The sequence below is a fragment of the Rana temporaria genome, chromosome 1 (genome assembly GCF_905171775.1).
Source record: "Rana temporaria chromosome 1, aRanTem1.1, whole genome shotgun sequence".
Lineage (NCBI taxonomy): Eukaryota > Metazoa > Chordata > Amphibia > Anura > Ranidae > Rana > Rana temporaria.
Window position 1 is genome coordinate 666,259,473 of NC_053489.1, and position 18,383 is coordinate 666,277,855.

Below are 18,383 nucleotides of genomic sequence, written 5' to 3' on the forward strand. Positions count from 1 at the left end.
AAAGGGTGGGCTCGGAGCGCAGAGCATTGCGCTCCAAGCCCACCCAGTTGTGTGACGATAAGCAAATGAATTTTCGCTATTATCACACTACAGATCCTCCCCGCCAATCAGGAGGCAGGTCTGTGAGACCTGTTTCTCGATTGGCCAAAGCGTCAGGCGATCCTATTGGATGCCTAGCGCTTTGGTGGAGGAAGCTGGAGGACACTAGAGCCGCCGCGGGCCACTGCCCACACTCCAGGGGAGGAGGAGAGGACACCACAGCCCTGCCATGAAAGCGTGGATCCATCCTGCCTTGCATCACCGGTTCAGGCTGGTGGTGGGGATGTAATGGTGGGGGGGGGGAGATTTTCTTGGCACACTTTGGGCCCCTTGGTGCCAATTGAGCATTGTTTACACACCACGTCCTACCTGAGTATTGTTGCTGACCATGTCCATCCCTTTATGACTACAGTGTCCCCATCTTCTGATGGCTCCTTCCAGCAGGATAATGCACCGTGTCACAAAGATCCAATCATCTCACCACTGGACAATGAGGTCACTGTCCTCCAATGGCTTCCACACTCACCAGATCTCATCCAATAGAGACCCTTTGGGATGTGGTGGAAGATTGGCATCATGGATGTGCAGCCGACAAATCTGCAACATGTGATGCTATCATGTTACTGTGGAGCAAATCTCTGAGGTATCTATTCCATAATTGGCTGGCCTGGACCTCCACGTCACTTCCAGTGCGACGACGGCACGCCGTGCCCCACAGTGAAACGCACGTCGCATCTCTCCATCTCTTCTGGTTTCCTGATCCTTGTGTGAGAAACATCTTCAGCGTGTAGCTGCCCTGGATATGGATCCCCACAGATGACGATACTACAGTGACTCCAGGCTTGCATCTTATTCATTGCCCGTGTATTTCTCCTTTTGTGAATAGCCATTTTATTGTCTTTTATTTATTTAATAAATTATGGCTTACTGCACTTAGATTGGCGCATCTTGCCTTTTGTTCATCTATTCCAGAAGGCAGTTCTGAAGACAAAAGGGGGTCCAACCCGGTACTAGCAAGGTGTACCTAATAAAGTGGCCATTCTTCTCACACGCGTTAGGCAAAGTAGGCGGGTGCAAGGCCCCTGTGACTGCAAAGGCCTTAGGCTACCGCCTACTTTTGCCTAATTAGAGAGCCACCTCTGGGCCAGTGAGTGTAGACTTAATGGCCCGGATTCACATACATCGGCGCATATTTATGCCGGCGTAGCGTATCGAATATACGCTACGCCGACGCAGCGCAGAGAGGCAAGCACCGAATTCACAAAGTACTTGCCTTCCAAACTGCGCTGGGTTCCCTCGGCGTAAGCCGTCGCAAGTGGAAGTGGGCGTGACCCATGCCAATGAGGGGTGACCCCATGCAAATGATGGGCCGAGCGCCAGACAGATACGAATCGCCAACTGTGCATGCGCCGTCCCGTGGACGCATCCCAGTGCGCATGCTCAGAATCACGTCGGAACTACTCCCTAAGATACGCCTGATCACTGCCTACGGCGTGAACGTAACCTACTCCTTCTTGTGTTCCCTGGTCCATACCTTTGCATGGGTTGCGCCTCCTATATGGGGAATAACTTTACGCCGGACGTACGACTTACGCAAACCGCAAGTACGTTCGTGAATCGACGTATCTCCCTCATTTCCATATTTGAATAGGAAATCAATGGGAGCGCCCCTTGCGTCCAGCGTAAATATGTGCCCACGAAACGCCGGCGTAGGAAAGTTACGTCGGTCGGATGAAGCCTATTTTCAGGCGTATCTTGGTCCGGCGCATAGATACGACGGCGCATATTTGCACTTACGTGGCGTATCTGTAGATACGTCGGCGTAAGTGCTTTGTGAATCTGGGCCATTGTTGTTAGATAAACTCTAGTGACCAGATTGGACATCCACTCAACATCCTGTTCTGGCCTAGGCCTAGGGCAGCACTTTGCAGGGGGGCAGCACTGAAAGAGTCCCCGCTGGCGTACGCTACACTGTTAATGTAGTGCCAGTCTTATGATGCAAACTGGGCAGAGAGGCAAATTAGTCTAGTGCCCCCATAAAGCGGCTGTAAAGAAATTTGTGCCTAAAGTAGAACTATAGGAACACTTTTTCATTTTGGAGTAAGGCAGTGGTCATCACCCCTGTCCTCAGGGCCCATTAACAGGCCAGGTTTGCAAGATAACTGAAATACATGACAGGTGATATAATTTCCTGCTCAGTGATTGCAGTATTCTAGTCTGTATCTCCCCAAGGTAATACATAAAACCTGGCCTGTTAGTTGGCCCTGGGGACAGGATTAACCACTTAAGCCCCGGACCTTTAGGCAGCTAAATGCCCAGGCAAGGTTTTGCGATTCGGAACTGCGTCGCTTTAACAGACAATTGCGCGGTCGTGCGACGTGGCTCCCAAACAAAATTGGCGTCCTTTTTTCCCCACAAATAGAGCTTTCTTTTGGTGGTATTTGATCACCTCTGCGGTTTTTATTTTTTGCGCTATAAACAAAAATAGAGCGACAATTTTGAAAAAAATGCAATATTTTTTACTTTTTGCTGTAATAAATATCCCCCAAAAACATATATACATTTTTTTTTCCTCGGTTTAGGCCGATACGTATTCTTCTACCTATTTTTGGTAAAAAAAATTGCAATAAGCGTTTATCGATTGGTTTGCGCAAAATGTATAGCGTTTACAAAATAGGGGATATTTTTATTGCATTTTTATTAATTATTTTTTTTTTACTACTAATGGCGGCGATCAGCGATTTTTTTCGTGACTGCGACATTGTGGCGGACACTTCGGACAATTTTGACACATTTTTGGGACCATTGTCATTTTCACAGCAAAAAATGCATTTAAATTGCATTCTTTATTGTGAAAATGACAGTTGCAGTTTGGGAGTTAACCACAGGGGGCGCTGAACGTGTTAGGCTTCACCTAGTGTGTGTTTACAACAGTAGGGGGGTGTGGCTGTAGGTCTGATGTTATCGATTGTGTCTCCCTTATAAAGGGATGACACGATCGATGCGCCGCCACAGTGAAGCACGGGGAAGCCGTGTTTACATACGGCTCTCCCCGTTCTTCAGCTCCGGGGAGCGATCGCGACGGAGCGGCTATAAACGAATAGCCGCGCCGTCGTCCCGGATCACTCCCCGAGGTAAGCCGCCCGCCGCACGCAGCGGGGGGGGGGGTCCCGATCGGACCCCCGACCCGCGGAAAGGCAAGGACATATATATACGCCCATCTGCCTTGTCCGTGCCATTTTGCAGACGTAAAAAGTCGTGCGGCGGGCGTTAAGTGGTTAATGACCACTGGAGTAAGGGAAGTTTATTTTCCCTTCACTTCCTGCCCCATAGCCAAACAGGAAGTGAGAGGAAGTCTATTGGCCAGATTCAGAGAGAGATACGCCGGCGTATCAGTAGATACACCGACGTAACTCTGAATCTGCGCCGTCGTAAATTTAAGCATATTCTGGAAACCAAATACGCTTAAATTAGGCTAAGATACGAGCGGCGTAAGTCTCCTACGCCGTCGTATCTTAGGGTGCAATATTTAGGCTGGCCGCTTGGTGGCGCTTCCGTTGAGTTCGGCGTAGAATATGTAAATGCCTAGATACGCCGATTCACGAACGTACATGCACCCGTCGCAGTAATGATACACCATTTACGTAAGGCATTTTCCAGCGTAAAGTTATTCCAACAAATAGCTGGCCTAGTCAATGTTAAGTATGGGCGTCGTTCCCGTGTCGAAATTTGAAAATTTTACGTCGTTTGCGTAAGTCGTCCGTGAATGGGGCTGGACGTAATTTGCGTTCACGTCGAAACCAATACGTCCTTGCGGCGTACTTTGGAGCAATGCACACTGGGATATGTACACGGACGGCGCATGTGCTGTTCGTAAAAAACGTCAATCACGTCGGGTCACCAAACATTAACATAAAACACGCCCCCCATCCTCATTTGAATTAGGCGCGCTTACGCCGGCCCCATTTACGCTACGCCGCCGTAAGTTAGGAGGCAAGTGCTTTGTGAATACAGTACTTGCCTCTCTGACTTAAGGCGGCATAGCTTAAATACGATACGCTACGCCGCCTTAAAGATGCGGCGCCGTATCTGAATCCAGCCATATGCAAATTAAGGGACTCCAAGGCCATCAGAACTAGTGTCCCCACTCAAACAGCAAGGGGTGTGGCCTTGACAGGAAGGGGTGGGTCATATTTAAATTAGGGGGTGCACGAGTTTAGTCAGGCCTCGGGCAGCACAAAACCTAAATACACTACTGGATTACACCCGAATATCTATGACAGTGAAGGGGTCCAATAGCAGGGCACCATATTGTATGTGGCACAATGATACCCACCTAATGTCAAACCCAAAACGTAGTACAAAATGTATCTGAAATTTTGAAAGGGTATTTTCTTATTAAACTGATTGTTGCAGGGGGTTCAAAGCTTCGCCCCCTGTATATACCTTGGATCCACTTCAGTCTGACACTACTACTCACAGGAAGAGATTTATTTCATTTTCACGTTTGCGTTTATCAGAATACTTTATCCTCAATTGGGTACAAAGGCAAATTCTATCCTATCCAAACCTCTGTAAATCTGTATATGTGCTTTGATAAAACTGCACATGCATTCTCACAAATGAACACAAGAGGGCGACATCCTACCACCACAAGAGCTGCTGCGTGATTCCAGCTATCTAATTGCTGGATCATTGGAAGAAGGGTGCATTCACACCACGATTTTGTCATCCTTTTTTTACTCACGATTTTTGCTTTTAAATCGTCCAAATCTGTATGGCAAAACGGATCCATTCACTGCCATTTATTAATTTAGGTCCCCAAGTGCATCCGATTTGATCCGCATACGATTTGATATGATTTAAAATCGTATCAAAAAAACGTGTTTGCCCACGATTTTTGGTCCTGATTTGAAATCGTATTACAATCGGATGCGGATCAAATCGGATGCACTTGGGGACCTAAATTAAATGAATGGAAGTGAATGGATCCGTTTGCCATACGATTTCAAACCTACAATCGTAAAAACAGCAGGAGAAGTGAAGTGACAGCAAGAGACAGGAGAACTCTTCTAGTTCTCATTGTGCAGGTCATTGGGGACAGTAGCAGCAGCAGGAGAAGTGAAGTGACAGCAAGAGACAGGAGAACTCTTCTAGTTCTCATTGTGCAGGTCATTGGGGACAGTAGCAGCAACAGGAGAAGTGAAGTGACAGCAAGAGACAGGAGAACTCTTCTAGTTCTCATTGTGCAGGTCATTGGGGACAGTAGCAGCAGCAGGAGAAGTGAAGTGACAGCAAGAGACAGGAGAACTCTTCTAGTTCTCATTGTGCAGGTCATTGGGGACAGTAGCAGCAGCAGGAGAAGTGAAGTGACAGCAAGAGACAGGAGAACTCTTCTAGTTCTCATTGTGCAGGTCATTGGGGACAGTAGCAGCAGCAGGAGAAGTGAAGTGACAGCAAGTGACAGGAGAACTCTTCTAGATCTCAGGGAAGATGAAGCTGATCTCTCCCTGGAGGACAGTCTATGATTGCCATGTTCGGCAGAATAAGCAGGACCATCGTTGTAGCGCCTGGTAATGACTTTTCCACTTTCTCTGCTGCTGCTACTGTCCCCAATGACCTGCACAATGAGATCTAGAAGAGTTCTCCTGTCGCTTGCTGTCACCATCACCTCCGGGCTACTCATGGTGGGAAACATAGGACCCCCTCTCCGTTCACAGCCGGATTCTCAACACACAAAAAGTGCCCAAAAAGTCCGCAGGGTGACAAGATATTCTCCGCTAACGCCGCCAATGTACTAAAGAGAACTGCTGCGATAAAGGTAAAACATTTGCCATGCTAATACAGTATTCCCTGCAGCCACAGAACTAAATTTTCCGTTTAAAAATACAATTACAATAATCGGATTTTTACTTCATTTGACAACAGCAGACTTTTATGGTTATCTATCTCCAAATGTTCTTTTTTGTAATTAAAATACAGTGATCAGCCGTAAGGATTTTGAAGCTGTTTCAGTAGTTCCGATATTAAATCCTGCAAAAATGTTACTTTAGAAGCAAGTACATTTAAAGTACACTGTGACAAACCGCGAGCAAGCAGGCTTTTATTGCAGAAGAGACATGCAACAAAATATAATGTTACAATGTTTATTGAAATTGTACTTATTCCAAAGGCAACATCTTCTCATTTACAGCCAATAGGGTGATAGCTCAATGTAAGTTTTGGGAACTTTGGGAAATGTATAAGCAGAGGGTAGAGGGATTCTTAATTAATTTTTTTAAAAAAAAACAAGCGGAGTGAAATTATTCAGTGAATTTATACATCAGATCGCACAAGTCTGTGAAAAAAAAATCAATGACTGTTGTTTGATATAATGTTACTAATGGGAGACAACACAAATTACTAGGAACGGATTTGTTGGGAACCAGTTTATTGTATATTATGCTACAGAAAGGGAAACCTTGTTCTAAAAAAAAAAAAAAAACCTACATTATTTAAAATCAGGATCCGATTTTTTTTTGACATACGATTACATACGATTTTGACAGATACGATTCCATCCGATTTAACGGTCCGTTTTTCGGATGGAAAAATCGTGATGTGAACCTAGCCGAAAAACTCAGGTTTCAAAGTCATTAACATTTTCGTTTTTTTTTTTTTTTATAATTTGCCAATTAAATTTTTGTAGCTTTTTGGAAAATATAAGAACTGTCAAAATAGTATAGATGTTAATGATCAAAGGTAATAATAATAAAAAAAAAAAAAACTTAGCATAAAACTACAATAATAACAACAAAAAAGGGCGTTGGATGTTTTATTAATAAATGTATTATTTATTCATTAAAACCATAGCCATTGACAGCTGTGCCCACCTGAAAGGATTTACTTTCCAGCGGCCGCCCCCCTGGCTACTGCAGTCTGCTCACGTAAATTGTAATAGAAACATCTTTGCCATTCTGAAGCTCCCCTCCAACCACTTTGCATATTATTTTATATATACTGTGATTCTGTACCTGCCAAATATGCTGCAGAAATCTCCCTCCACCAGGTCCGGACTGGGACAAAAAATAGGCCCGGGCATTTTAGACTGAGCAGCCCGGGGGAGGGGAGGGGGGGCGCGGCGCGGCGGGGGTTAGTGATGGGATGGGAAAGAAAGATAGATACAAAGAAATATAAAGATAGAAAGAAAGGAAGGTGGATAGATAGATAGATAGAGATAGATAGATAGATAGAGATAGATAGATAGATAGATAGATAGATAGATAGATAGATAGATAGATAGATAGATAGATAGATAGATAGATAGATAGATAGATAGATAGCGATATAGATAGAAAGAAAGAAAGAAGGGAAGGAAGGAAGATAGAAATATAGATAGATAAAGATAGATAGAAAGAAAGAAAGAAGGGAAGGTAGATAGATAGATAGATAGATAGATAGATAGATAGATAGATAGATAGATAGATAGATAGATAGATAGCGATATAGATAGAAAGAAAGAAAGAAGGGAAGGAAGGAAGATAGAAATATAGATAGATAAAGATAGATAGAAAGAAAGAAAGAAGGGAAGGTAGATAGATAGATAGATAGATAGATAGATAGATAGATAGATAGATAGATAGATAGATAGATAGATAGATAGATAAGGGAAGGAAGTAAGATAGAAATATAGATAGATAAAGAAGGGAAGATAGATAGATAGATAGATAGATAGATAGATAGATAGATAGATAGATAGATAGATAGATAGATAGATAGATAGATAGATAGAAAGAAAAAGGAAGGAATATAGATAAAGAAGGGAAGATAGATAGATAGATAGATAGATAGATAGATAGATAGATAGATAGATAGATAGATAGATAGATAGATAAGGGAAGGAAGTAAGATAGAAATATAGATAGATAAAGAAGGGAAGATAGATAGATAGATAGATAGATAGATAGATAGATAGATAGATAGATAGATAGATAGATAGATAGACAGAAAGAAAGAAAGAAAAGGAAGGAATATAGATAAAGAAGGGAAGGAAGGAAGATAGATAGATAGATAGATAGATAGATAGATAGATAGATAGATAGATAGATAGACAGAAAGAAAGAAAAGGAAGGAATATAGATAAAGAAGGGAAGGAAGGAAGATAGATAGATAGATAGATAGATAGATAGATAGATAGATAGATAGATAGATAGAAAGAAAAAGGAAGGAATATAGATAAAGAAGGGAAGATAGATAGATAGATAGATAGATAGATAGATAGATAGATAGATAGATAGATAGATAGATAGATAGATAGATAGATAGATAGATAGATAAGGGAAGGAAGTAAGATAGAAATATAGATAGATAAAGAAGGGAAGATAGATAGATAGATAGATAGATAGATAGATAGATAGATAGATAGATAGATAGATAGATAGATAGATAGACAGAAAGAAAGAAAGAAAAGGAAGGAATATAGATAAAGAAGGGAAGGAAGGAAGATAGATAGATAGATAGATAGATAGATAGATAGATAGATAGATAGATAGATAGATAGATAGATAGACAGAAAGAAAGAAAAGGAAGGAATATAGATAAAGAAGGGAAGGAAGGAAGATAGATAGATAGATAGATAGATAGAAAGAAGGGAAGGAAGGAAGATAGAAATATAGATAGATAAAGATAGATAGAAAGAAAGAAGGGAAGGAAGATAGATAGATAAAGATAAAGATAGAAAGAAAGAAGGGAAGGAAGGAAGATAGAAATATAGATAGATAGAAAGAAAGAAGGGGAGGAAGATAGATAGATAGAGAGAAAGAAAGAAAGAAAGAAAGAAAGAAAGAAAGAAAGAAAGAAAGAAAGAAAGAAAGAAAGGGAAGGAATATAGATAACGAAGGGAAGGAAGGAAGATAGATAGATAGATAGATAGATAGATAGATAGATAGATAGATAGATAGATAGATAGATAGATAGATAGATAGAAAGGAAGGTAGATAAATAGATAGATAGATAGATAGATAGATAGATAGATAGATAGATAGATAGATAGATAGATAGATAGATAGATAGATAGATAGATAGATAGATAGATAAAGAAAGAAAGATACAGATAGAAAGAAAGAAGGGAAGGAAGATAGATAGAAAGATAAAGATAGATAGATAGATAGATAGATAGATAGATAGATAGATAGATAGATAGATAGATAGATAGATAGTAAGGAAGATAGCTAAAGATAGAAAGAAAGAAGGGAAGGAAGATAGATAGATAAAGATAGATAGATAATAAGGAGAGGGAAGAAAAAAAAGGTGAAGAGAAATAGAGAGAGAAGGGAATGAAGGGCACCCTTACATCAGTGTACAGTGTACTCACTCAGAGGCAGGAGGGACTGGATGGATATCACACTCCTCCATCTTTCTTTTCTGTTTGGCTTTATCTTGAATATTCCCGCCCACATCCCTTAGGCAGCAGAACAGTGTCTGTCGGAGAGAGTGGGCGGGGCAGACACATGAGGAGAGGATGAGAGGAGGGGGAGGAGTAGAAGCAGCTCCTCTCCTCTAACTGGTCCTGCGGGCAGCAAGGGGAGGGGAGAAATCGCCCTGCTCATCTCTCTCTATCTGGCGCTGTGTTGGTGGCGGGGGCAGGGGTGGGATCTCTGCTATCAGGTAAACTGGGTGTCCCCTCTCGGCCTGCAACCCCTTGGTACACCCCTGGGAAGATGTGACATGCGGCCCGCCCAGGGCCGTTCGCGGGCCGCAACCGACCAGGTTTGCCATATGGCCAGTTCGGGCCTGTTTCTACATCTTCCTCAGGGTTCGAAATGTTCTATCCACACTAACCACCACAAGGAAACAATTTCCAAAGACCAAAGACACACGATCGGATTTTCCGACAACAATTGTGTGTTGGATGGGTTTTGTCGGTTTTTGCTCCATCGGACAATTGTTGTCGGAGTTTCCGACAACAAATGTTGGCTGTGCATGCTCTCAAATTGTCCGACAACAAATGAGTTCTGTCGGATTACCCGATCGTGTGTACACAAGTTATCGAACTAAAATCAAAAGTACAAACACGCATGCTCCGAACCAATGCTAACCATCAGACAACATTAGCAAAAGTTACCCAAAGGATGGCGTAAAGAGCTGAAAAACCCAATCGTTTTGTGAATGTTGGCTGAAAAAGTTCTACCAACTGTATGCAGAACAAGTTCACAACCAACCCCAAAAATCCACGGATTTGTCCGATGGAAATCCGATCGTGTGTATGCGGCATTACTCTCATTCTGCACTCAGCCATCCGTGTGGTCTTCTGGGAATCAAAATGACAGATCTCCCTCCCTTCCAAGGTTTGGTACCGCACCCTCAAACTCCCTGCTACCTTCTCCAAAAATGTATCCCATTGGCAAACCCTCATGAAAATCTTTCACTATACGCCTGATAAACTTGCCCGTATTTTTCCATACCAGTCATCGAACTGTTGCAGGAATTGTGATACTAATGGCAACATTCTTCATATTTGGTGGGGTTGTCCCATCATAGCCTCCTTCTGGAAGGATGTTTCCACCTTAACACCTTAACCACTTAAGGACCGCCTCCTGCACATTTACGTCAGCAGAATGGCACGGCTGGGCACACGCACGTACCTGTACGTCCTCTTTATGGTGCCCAGCCGTGGGTCACGGCCGCGTGCCCACGACCCGGCCCGAAGCTCCGTGACCGCGGGACCCGCGGACCCGATCGCCGCTGGAGTCGCGCGATCGGTACGGGACACAGCTTCCCTGTTCTTCACTGTGGCGCCGTCATTGATTCTGTGTTCCCTGATATAGGGAAATACAATCAATGACGTCACACATCCAGCCCCGCCCCCCTACAGTTAGAAACACATATGAGGTCACACATAACCCCTTCAGCACCCCCTTGTGGTTAACTCCCAAACTGCAATTGTCATTTCCACAATAAACAATGCATTTTTATAGCATTTTTTGCTGTGAAAATGACAATTGTCCCAAAAATGTGTCAAAATTGTCCGATGTGTCCGCCATAATGTCGCAGTCAGGAAAAAAAATCGCTGATCGCCACCATTAGTAGTAAAACAAAATTATTAATAAAAATGCAATAAAACTATCCCCTATTTTGTAAACACTATAAATTTTGCGCAAAAAAAACAATCAATATACGCTTATTGTGTTTTTTTTTACCAAAAATATGTAGAAGAATACGTATCGGCCTAAACTGAGGGAAAAAAAAAAATTATATATATTTTTGGGGGATATTTATTATAGCAAAAAGGAAAAAATATTGCATTTTTTTCAAAATTGTCGCTCTTTTTTTGTTTATAGCGCAAAAAATAAAAACTGAAGAGGAGATCAAATACCACCAAAAGAAAGCTCTATTTGTGGGGAAAAAAAGGACGCCAGTTTTGTTTGGGAGCCACGTCGCACAAGCGCGCAATTGTCAGTTAAAGCGACACAGTGCCGAATCGCAAAAAGTTCTCTGGTCAGGAAGGAGGTAAATTCTTCTGGTGCTGAAGTGGTTAAATTACCATAACTCAACACTATATCCTATGTACTGGACTCACTCACAGCAACACCCTCTCTACCCTATAAGCACAAGACCAAATAGAGCCAAAAGCGAACGTCTTCAATCTTTCAGTATTCCGTTCCCTTTTTGACCTACTTCCCGATATATATATATATTGTAACACCCCCTCCGGTGTTGAGGTGACGTAACAACTTAAATATGTACACCCTATCACAAATGACATATTCATGTTGCAACTTGCTAGATATCAATTTACTGTCATATGTTGTAATTCAATGTGTTTCCAATGCATTTACCGTCTTTGGGCCAGATCCACAGAAGAATTACGCCGGCATATCTATTGATACGCCGGCGTAATTTCAAAGTTCCCGCGTCGTATCTTTGTTTTGTATCTACAAAACAAGATACGACTGCATCTGGGCTCGACCCGACAGGCGTACGTCTTAGTACACCGTCGGATCTTAGGTGCATTTTTCCGGTGGCCGCTAGGTGGTGTTTCCGTCGAATTCCGCGTCGAGTATGCAAATTAGCTAGATAAGGCGATCCCCGAACGTACGTCCGGCCGGCGGATTTTTTTTACGTCGTTTGCTTTCGGCTTTTTCCGGCGTATAGTTACCCCTGCTATATGAGGCGTACTCAATGTTAAGTATGGCCGTCGTTCCCGCGTCAAATTTTGAATTTTTCACGTCATTTGCGTAAGTCGTTCGCGAATAGGGATTTGCATAGAATGACGTCACCATCATAAGCATTGGCTTGTTCCGGTTTAATTTCAAGTATTCGCACTGGGATACCCCCACAAATGGCGCATGCGCCGTTCAAAAAAAACGTTGTTTACGTCGGGTCACGACATATTTACATAAAACACGCCCCCATCACATCGATTTGAACTGCGTGCCCTTACGCCACCAAAAGATACACTACGCTGCCGTAACTTACGACGTGCATTCTTTGAGGATTAAAAAAAAAAAAGTAAGTTACGGCGGCGTAGTGTATCTTAGATACGCTACGCCCAACGGAAATATGCGCCAGGGTACGTGGATCTGGCCCTCTGTATTTGCTTTTATTACATCAATAAAATCTTTAAACTCAAAAGGAAAAAAAAAAAACTGTTTAGCATCCAAGTGTCTGGTGTCCGATGACTTTCACCATCTTTGGACACCCACTATGCCTCACGACCCACCGCGTACTGAAGGATGTCAGCTGTCTTTGGCCTTGGAGGTCCTCATTAGGCTGGAAGAGGTAAAAGACTTTGCTACATATACATGTTTGTACCATGTTATGTTCTACATCAGGGGTCTCCAAACTTTCTAAACAAAGGGCTGGTTTATTGTCCTTCAGACTCTTGGAGGGCCAGACTTTGGCCAGCGTGAGTAGAAATTTTCCTGGCATCATTGTTGGTGAACATCTGGTATTAGGGGGAGGAATAGTGCCCAATTGCTGGTATCATAGGGAGTAATAGTGCCCTATTATTTGTGTCAGTGGGAAAAAAGGTGGTCCATTGTCGGTGTCTGATGGCAGAATAGTGTCTCGTATCAGTTGGAGGGATAGTGCCCCAAGGGCCAGATAAAGTCAAGCAAAGCCCTCGGGCCGCAGTTTGGAGACCACTGATCTACATGTATAGTTACTAACAACGACACATTCGCCAGACTATTATTATTGGTGTTGCCTTCTTGGATGCATGCTTCATATGAAGTGCCACACCTTCCCCCATATACTTCATTTCAATTAATTAGGGATGGAGGCACCTGTCCCCAATTGTCTTGTGTCTCATACAAGGTCCCAAATCCCCTTTCCTTTTTACGCTATAAATAATGAAAATGAATTAAATGACATTTTGGGTTTGTGGTGCTCAGATGCCGTGTAGTTCCCCTTTAACAGCTTGCCGACCGCCGCACAACTTTTTACGTTGACAGAATGGCACGGCTGCGCAAATGGGCATATATATACATCCCCTTTAAATTGCCGCCGTGTGGTCACACGTGTGCCACAGCTGGCGCACTTTTAACCCTGTCGCAAGCTCCATGACCTTACGCACGGGCCCAGCGGACTCGATGTCCGCCGGTGTCCCGCGAACGGGTCAAAGAGCTGAAGAACGGGGAGATGTCAGTGTAAACACAACGGGGTAGATTCACATACAAATAGATCGGCGCAGCGTATGTGAGATACGCTACGCCGCTGTAACTTACATTAGGAGGGTTCGAATCCCCAAATAATTTGCGCCGTAAGTTACGGCGGCGTAGTGTATCTCAAGCGGCGTAAGGGCGCGGAATTCAAATCGGCGATTAGGGGGCGTGTTTCATTTAAATGAAGCGCGTCCTCGCGTCGAATGAACTGCGCATGCGCCGTCCCAAAATTTCCCACCGTGCATTGCGCTAAATGACGTCGCAACGACGTCATTTTTTTAACATAGTCATGACTTACGTACATTCCGATTCACGGACGACTTACGCAAAGAAAAGAAAAAATCTAATTAAACACGGGAACGACGGCTATACTTAAAGGAACACTAAAGGTACAATTTAAAAAAAATAAAAATAACATACATGTTATACTTACCTCCACTGTGCAGATCGTTTTGCACAGAGTGACCCGGATCTGTGTCTTCTGGGATCCCTCGGCGGCTGTCTCGGCTCCTCCTCGCAAAAGCTTTCCACGTTCATGCGAGCTCCCTCGCATGGTGGAAAGCTTTTGCGAGCGCGCTCCCGTGATACAGCAGCGGCCATAGCCGCCGACTGTATCACTCGGCCCCGCCCCCCGGCGCGCCGCGTCATCCGCTGTGATTGACAGCAGCGCCAGCCAATGGCTGCGCTGCTATCAATCCGCCCAGCCTAGCCAATCAACGGCCAGGCTGGGAACCAAGCAAGATGACAAGCACGCGCCCGGGACTTTCGAACGGTGAGGTAAGTAAAACGGGGGCTCGGGGGGCGGTGCTGTCAGATGTTTTTTTACCTTAATGCATAGGATGCATTAAGGTAAAAAAACTTTTACCTTTACAACTCCTTTAACATGGCAAGTCTAACTATACACAACGAAATAGCAGCTTTAACTATACGCCGAAAAAAGCCACGTACAGACGCCGTAAAAAAATGCACCGGCCACTCGTACGTTCGTGGATCGTCGGAAATAGCTAATTTGCATACCCGACACGGAAAACGACGTGAACGCCACCCAGCGGACGCCGAAGTATTGCATCTTAGATCCGAAGGCGTACGAAGCCGTACACCTGTCGGATCTAACCCAGAAGCCGTCGTATCTTGTTTTGAGGATTCAAAACAACAATACGACGTGGAAAATTTGAAAGTACGCCGGCGTATCAGTAGATACACCGGCGTACTCGCTCTGTGGATCTGGGCCATCATCTCCCTGTTCTTCCTAGTGAATGTTGCCTCTCATCGGGAACAGCGATCAGTGATGTCACTCAAAGCCACGCCCCCTAACAGTTAGAATCACTCCCTAGGACACACTTAACCCATTCAGCGCCCCCTACAGGTTAACCCCTTCCCCGCCAATGTCATTTTTACAGTAATCAGTGCATTTTTATAGCACTGATCGCTGTAAAAATGACAATGGTCTCAAAATGGTGTCAAAAGTGTCCGATGTGTCCGCCATAATGTCACAGTCACGATAAAAATCGCTGATCGCCGCCATTACTAGTAAAATAAAAATGAATAAAAATTCCAAAAAACTTTCCCCTATTTTGTAAACGCTATAACTTTTGCGCAAACCAGTGAATAAACGCGTATTGCAATTTTTTTTACCAAAAATAAGTAGAAGAATATGTATCGGCCTAAACTGTGGGAAAAAAAAGTTTTTTTATATATTTTTTGGGGATATTTATTATAACAAAAATTTAAAAAATATTACATTTTTTTTTAAATTTTCGCTCTATATTTGTTTATAGTGCAAAAAATAAAAACCTCAGAGGTGATCAAATACCACCAAAAGAAAGCTCTATTTGTGGGAAAAAAGGACGTAAATTTTGTTTGGGAGCCACGTCGCACGGCCGCAAAAAGTGGCCTGGTCTTTGTCCAGCCAAATGGTCTGGGGCTTAAGTGGTTAACTGTTGAACCACCCTTAACCTCTTGACCACCGCCCCATGTCAAAAAGACGTCCTCTTTTTAAAGTTGAATATCTCGATAACGGCAGCAGCTGCTGCCACAACCGAGATATTCATCTTTTCAGGGGGCGGTGGTGTACATGTGACGGGCTGGGGTATCACATGAAAGACAAAACAGGCACCCCATAGCCTACATTCATTTATTTTTATTGTTATTTTTTGATATCCTGCTATTCTATAAAACAACCAGTAGATGGCAGAGAGGGTACCCGAACAGAGTCTATATAAGGCCACATGCACCATGTGACTAAGTGAAACTCATTTTAGTCATAAAGAAGCATGGTCATATATTTTCCTGTTCGTGTATTTTTGTAGGTATGTACTTTAAACCATTCTCATTCTTACTAAACTGTACTAGAAAGATTCCTAAACATCTAGAGCAGTTGCAGGAGAAAGTTTTAGTAGATTTTGTGCAATAGTTTGGCTGTAATTAGACTTTCAAAGCAGCATGTGTTGAGAGCAGTGAAAATAGCGAAAAACCCTAGGACTATTGTACTGGTCAGAGCAACTGTTTATTGCAAGCACTAGACTGTTATATATGGGTATATTTCAACCTGATTTATGCAAAATTACATATATTAGAAGCACATGTTAAAATTATATTATTAGCCACATGGACAGGTTATACACTGCTTGTACATTTATGCAAGATGCGCCATCTAGTGGTCAAAAGAGAGAATTGCTTCAGGATTTATATTTATAGAGCAATGCAGTGTAACTCTCATTATGACACAGCTAAAGTGTGCCATAGAGATAAAGATAAGTGTCTATAACACGAAATAAAAGGAAAATGTATGTTTATTAAAATATAATGGTATTCATTGTTGCAGCTATGTTTTAAAGGTATTTCAGTTCAATCTGTACTGTTGTTATGTTGGCAATTATGAACATGTAACTATAAAAAACTGTATGTATTGTTATGTAAAAGTGAAACTCATGTTACATCATAAAGAAGCATGGTCATATATTTTCCTGTTCGTGTATTTTTGTAGTACCCGCCGAGATGATCACATCACATCAGTACGTCTACAATCATCGGTTCCCTTAATCTATATTTTGGGACCGGTAACATTTTGGGGGCTCGTCCGGGATTCGTTGTGTACCAGTGAGAGGGAAACGCGAGACGAGCGTGAGTCGACTACAGAGCTACAAGGAGAGTCGCGAGTGTCGTCTGCCGTGTGAGTGCAACAGAGATGGCGTCCCCTCGTCGTGCGCTGATGTGGGATATCCGGAAACAAATTCATCTGCTGAGTAAAGAACAGCTGTATAGCCTCGCTATTACGCTGGATGATGAAAGAGACGTGGACATTCCATCAGTGACTGGTGCAAGCGAAATGGAATTCGTTGAATTTATTGAAGACTACATGAGAAGTGATCAGCTGGCGAAGTTAGAAGATCAAGGCATGTCTTACCTGCTCATCATCCAAGACAAGATCGATGAACTAAAACTCAATAAGGAAAGTACACCAACTGTGAACATTGCAACCACTGCTAAAGAAATGAGTAGTGGTACTGCAAGGACTGAACAGGGATCGGAGGTGGTGAGATTAACTGATGTTGTTGCTTTATTGCCACGTAGGGAATTCAAAATGCATGGTGGTGTAATTTCAGATCATGGTTCGGACATGAGTTACAGTAGCGTGTGCCGTCAGATTGACGAGGGTCTAAGTGAAAAATTCCCTGAATCTGAAATTATACGCACAGTGTTGAGGATAATCAAACCTGGTCATTTTAAAGATATGTTGACTGACAAAGAGGATCTTACTGTTGTTGAATTGAAAAAGTTTTTGAGGTCACATATGAGAGAACGAAGTGGTACTGAGTTATTCCAGGAACTTAGCAATGCTACACAGCAAGAAAAAGAGACAGCACAACAATTTGTTTACAGGCTAGCAGGGTTAAAACAAAAAATTCTGTCTACATCACAACATGATAGGCTAGAGTTTAACTATGACAAACAACTAGTGCAAGGCGTATTCCTTCATACACTGTATCAGGGACTAAACGAGAAAAATTCTAATGTCAGACAAGATATCAAGCCTTACGTGTCTGATTTGACAGTAACCGATGACTTTGTCATAGAGCAGGTCACCAGATCAGTTGATGAAGAAACAGAAAGGCAGAGACGCTTAAACAGTGCACTTAAACATAAACATCTTACTGTTCATTCGTCACAGACACCAGGGAATAGTGAAAAAGAAACAGTGCAAAAGAGAGTTGAGGGAGATGCTAGAGCAAATCACACTGCACTAATGGAACTAACAACACAGGTTTCGGCTCTCACGAAGAACCTGGAGAAGATGATGAAGCAAACTCCTGTTGTTGAAAACCGAATGACTAAGCCACTAACCAATGTTCAAGTTCCAGATACAGCTCACTGCAAGCCCAGGTGTGATGATTGCATCAAACGAGAGAGTCAGAACTGCTACCATTGTTTCTACTGTGGTTGGACAGGACACAGAGCAGTTGATTGCTTGAAGAAAAGAAGGCAGTTGGGAAACGACAGACGGTCACTGGGAAAGGGACAACCAGTGACCACCTCAAATAATCTGTCCCATGCTAAGATAAATAGGGTATTCACCCACCAGTCAACTAGAACACCCCCAAAAGAGAATGGATGCTCCAAACAACGCGTAGCACAATTAATTGGAGGAAAATGCCTATTGTCTTGTCGGATGAATGGTGTTCCGGTTGACATGTTGATGGA